The 5,098-nt window shown below is 42.0% G+C and overlaps 1 pseudogene; it reads right to left on the reverse strand.

The window, feature by feature from the left end:
• Window positions 1–1,796, reverse strand: LOC103075318 (elongation factor 1-alpha 1-like; annotated as a pseudogene).
• Window positions 1,797–5,098: the final 3,302 nt, after the last annotated feature.

Here is a 5,098-nt window from a genome sequence, read left to right on the forward strand (position 1 = left end):
TCATATTAATTTAGCCTTCTGAGCTTTCTGGGCAGACTTGGTGACCTTGTTAGCTCCAGCAGCCTTCTTGGCCACTGTTTTGATGACATCCATAGCAACTGTGTGTCTCATGTCACGAACAGTAAACGACCCAAAGGGGGATCAGAGAAGCTCTCAACACACATGGGCTTACAGGAACCGTATCAACCATGGCAGCCTCACAAGATTTCAAGAATCTGGGGCCATCTTCTGGCTTCTTCTCAGAACGGCAATCAACCTCCTTCAGCTCAGCAAATTTGCAAGCAATGTGAGCTGGGTGACAATCCCACACAGGTGCACAGCCAGCACGGATTTGGCCTGGATAGTTTAGGACAGTCTGGAAGTCAGCTGCATCCATTGGTGGGTCATTTTTGCAGACACCACCCACATTGCCATGGTGAGTATCTTTGACAGACACCTTTTCGATGGTGAAGCCCACATAATCCCCTGGAAGAGCTTCACTCAGAGCTTCATGGTGCATTTCATCAGACTTGGCTTCAATTAAAACGTTGACTGGAGCCAAGGTGAACACCATGCTGGGTTTGAGAACACCCGGCTCCACAGGGACAGTATCAATTCCGTCAATTTTGTAGATGTTCTGGAGGGGCAGACAAATGAGTTTGTCAGTTGGATGAGTTGGTGGCAGAATGCAATCCAGAGCTTCAGGCGGTGTGGTTCCACTGACATTGCCTTTTTGTGTGTGTGTGTGTGTGGTACGCGGGCCTCTCACTGTCGTGGCCTCTCTCGTTGCGGAGCACAGGCTCCGGATGCGCAGGCTCAGCGGCCATGGCTCACGGGCCTAGCCGCTCCGCATCATGTGGGATCTTCCCGGACCGGGGCACGAACCCGCGTCCCCTGAATCGGCAGGCGGACTCTCAACCACTGCGCCACCAGGGAAGAGCCCGGCATTGCCTTCTTTATGGATGACTTTCCATGGCTCCAGCATGTTGTCACCATTCCAGCCAGAAATGGCACAAATGCTACTGTGTCAGTGTTATAGCCAATTTTCTTAATGTAGGTGCTGACTTCCTGAATGATTTCCTTGTATCTCTTTCCGGCTGTAGGAATCCCTTTTGTTAACACCAACAATTAATTGCTTCACACCCAGCGTGTAAGTCAGAAGGGCACACTCACGGGTCTGCTTGTTCTTGGAACACTTGCTGCAAATTCACCAACACCATCAGCAACAATCAAGACAGCACAGGGCTTCCCTGGGGGCGCAGTGGTTGAGAGTCCGCCTGCCGATGCAGGGGACATGGCTTCGTGTCCCGGTCCAGGAAGATCCCACATTCCGCGGAGCGGCTGGGCCCATGAACCATGGCCGCTGAGCCTGCGCGTCCGGAGCCTGTGCTCCGCAGCGGGAGAGGCCACAGCAGTGAGAGACCTGCGTACCAGGAAAAAAAACAAAAACAAAACCAAAGACAGCACAGTCTGGCTGAGAAGTGCCTGTGATCATGTTTTTGATAAAGTCTCTGTGTCCTGTGGCATCAATGATGGTCACATAATACTTTGTGGTCTTGAATTTCCACAGGGGGATATTGATGGTGACAAAACATATCAATGGTGATGCCACACTTAAGTTCATCTTTCACTTTGTCCAAGACCCAGGCATCCTTGAATGAGCCCCTTCCCATCTCAACAGCCTCTTTCTCAAATTTTTCTATGTTTTTTTTGTCAGTCCCACCATATTCGTAGATCAGATGGCCATTAATGGTAGACTTGCTTGAATCTAAGTGTCCAGTGATGACAACGTTGATATAAGACTTTTCCTTTCCCATTTTGGCTTAGATTCAGCCGTGGGTTTCATGACAGCTGTGTTCTGGTGGAAAACCCATTGTGAAAAACGTAGTGCTACCTTTATCATATATCAAGCTCCTGTATATGCAAAGGTCTTTGTTTTCTTTTGAATAAAGTTTTAATTTTGGAATAATGCTAGATTTGCAGAAAAGTTGAAAAGAGGGATTCCATACACCCTCATCCAGTTTCATCTAATATCCATATTTTTCATGCTTATTTGGCACTTTTGTTAAAACTAAGAAACCAACTTTGGTACGTTGCTGTTAACTAAACTCCAGACTTTATTCGTATTTTACCAATTTTTCCCCTACTGTCCTTCTGTCCCAGGATCGAGTCCAGGGCATCACAATGCATTTAGTTGTCATGTCTCCCCGGTCTCATCTGATCTTTGACGGTTTTCCAGTTTTTCCTTGTTTTTCATGATCTTGACAGTTTTAAAGGGTACAGGTGATGTATTTTTTAGACTCCCTCAATTTAGATTTGTCTGATGTCTTTCACATGATTGGGCTGGGGTTATGGGTTTGGGGAAGGATGCTGTAGATGTGAAATGCCCTTCTCATCACATCATGTCAAGGGTACCTGATAGCAACAGCACTTACCACTGGTGATGTTAACCTTGATCACTTGGTTAAGGTAGTGTTTGTCATGTTTCTCCACTATAAAGTTATAATTTTTCCTTTTCCATACTCTAATCTTTGGAAGTTGGTCACTAAGCCTACACTGGAGGAGGTGGGGAGGGAGTGTATGAACTAAGCTCCACCTTTTGGAGCAGGAAGTAACTACATATATTACTTGGATTACTTTTTTTTTTTTTTTTTTGGTACGCGGGCCCATCCCCGCCGCGGCCTCTGCCGCTGCGGAGCACAGGCCCCTGACGTGCAGGCCCACCAGCCGCGGCTCACGGGAGCAGCCGCTCCACGGCACGTGGGATCCCCCTGTACCGGGGCACGAACCCGCGTCCCCCGCATCGGCAGGGGGACTCCCAACCACTGCACCACCAGGGAAGCCCTGGATTACTTTTGTTAGAAGATTTGTAAGGAATCTTACCTTGTAAGAAAGATCTTCTCCCCATTTATTTATTTATACAGTCATTTAATATCTGTATGGACATGTACATTTATTTTATACCTGAGATTATAATCCAATAGTGTGTTAATTATTTTGTCACTCAAATTGTTCCATTGGGAATTATTTCAAGTTGGTTCCTGTGTCCCTTTGACATATCCTTCACTTTGGGGGAAACATTTCTTACTTTCTGGTACTACAAGATGCTCAGGGCTTGTTTAATATGTGCTCTGTCCCAGCCTTAGAATTTGCCATTTCTCCAAAGCGTCCTGGTTCCTTTTATTTGGTAATGGTATTAGAAATCAAGATGTGGGCACTGGGTGTGCTCATTGCTACTGGGGTGTCACTGCTTCTAGGTTCTGTCAGTGAAAAGAGCTAGGAAATATATGCATGTGTACAAACCCAGGTATAATACATATCTATACTTATTTCTGTATGAATCTATCTCTGTTTATATTAAGTTAAATATAAGATCATAGTGATATCTCCAACTCTTATCAGTTCCACAGGGTTCATTCTAGCCTTATCTTGTTGTTTATAAGTAACTGCCCTCTTCAACAGTGAGAAACCTGACCCCCATCATTTTCCATCCATTTGCTTTTTCGTTTAACTCAAGGATGCATAAAAGCAGTTTCACAGTTGTTAACCTATACCTCCATGACACAGGTCTGTTTTTGAGTCTATATTCTGTTACACCAGTCTATTTGTCTATTTATTTTTTTACCACTACCATTCTAATTTGACTATTATAATTTTAAGATATGTCCTCATGCATGATAAGGAAGTATTTTTGACTCAGCTACTCATAGGCCTTTATTTTTCCACACAAATTTATCATGATTTTTTTTTGAGTTTCTTAATTTTGACTGGAATGGCAATAATTTGTTTTATAGCTTAATTTAGGAAGAATTAATTAACAAATATACACTGTGAAGACATTCTTCCATGAACATTTTAGTGTCTATTTAGTCAGATCTTCTTTTACAATTTTCTCCTTAAAGATGTTGTGCAGTCATTTTAGTTTAATCCTGAAATAATTTACAGGTTTTTTTTTTCTTTTGTGATGGTGTCTTGTTTTCTGCTACATTTTAAAATTAGTTATTGCTAGTGTAGAGGTAATGATACCAATTTTGGTAACTTGATCCTATATCTGACAACCTGGCTAAACTTTTCTTTAGTTTGTATTTCTGTTGAATTTTATAAGTAGATGACAGTTTTGTCTGTTCTAATTCTTCCATATCTTGTTTCTTTGTCTTACCTTATTTCATTAACCAGGACCTCTAGTAATAGAGAGCAACATAGTGTAAATTCATCTGTATCTTTCCTGTTGCTCCCAGTCATAATTCAAATGCATCTAAAATCTTTCCATTATGTAAAATGGTGACTGTAGGTTTTAGGTACATATAATCTTTATTAAGTTAAAGAAGTTCCTTCTATTCCTAGTTTTATGTGAATTTAAAAAATCATGACTAGGTGGGCCTCCCTGGTGGCGCAGTGGTTGGGAGTCCGCCTGCCGATGCAGGGGATGCGGGTTCATGCCCCGGTCCGGGAGGATCCCACGTGCCGCGGAGCGGCTGGGCCCGTGGGCCGTGGGCGCTGAGCTTGTGCGTCCGGCAACGGGAGAGGCCACGACAGTGAGGGGCCCACATATCGCAAAAAAAAAAAAAAAAAATCATGACTAGGTATTTTTTCAAAGGCATTTTTCCATCTATTGAGATAATTTATTTTTCTCCTTTAATCCATTAATTTGGTGCATTACATAGACATGACATCAAACCATCCTTGTATTTTGTGTCTTTTTTTTTTTAAGTGCAGTGTTGGATTAGGTTAGTTAATATTTTATTTACACACATCTATGTCCATAAGTGAAATAAGCCCACCATTTTCTTACTTTGTACTATCTATAGTTAGTTTTCTATTTAAGGTTATATTAGCCTCATAAAAGATGCTAGGAATCTTTCCTTCTTTTTTGTTTTATGAAGCAAACTGAATAAGGTAGGGATTATCTGTTTCTTAAAAGATTGCAAGAACTTACCCGAAAATCACCTGTACCTTGGGAAAGGTTTGGTTATCATATCATTTTATTTAACAAATATTGGTCTATCCAAATTTTCTAGTGTTTTTTGTGTCAGTTTTGGGATTCTTACCCTTTTCCAGAAGGGTAATTTGTTAACTTCTTTTAGTTTTTTTTTTTTTTTTTTTTTTTTTTTTTTTTTTG

This window comes from Lipotes vexillifer, unplaced genomic scaffold (assembly GCF_000442215.2).
Source record: "Lipotes vexillifer unplaced genomic scaffold, Lipotes_vexillifer_v1.1 scaffold689, whole genome shotgun sequence".
In the NCBI taxonomy this organism is placed as follows: domain Eukaryota; kingdom Metazoa; phylum Chordata; class Mammalia; order Artiodactyla; family Lipotidae; genus Lipotes; species Lipotes vexillifer.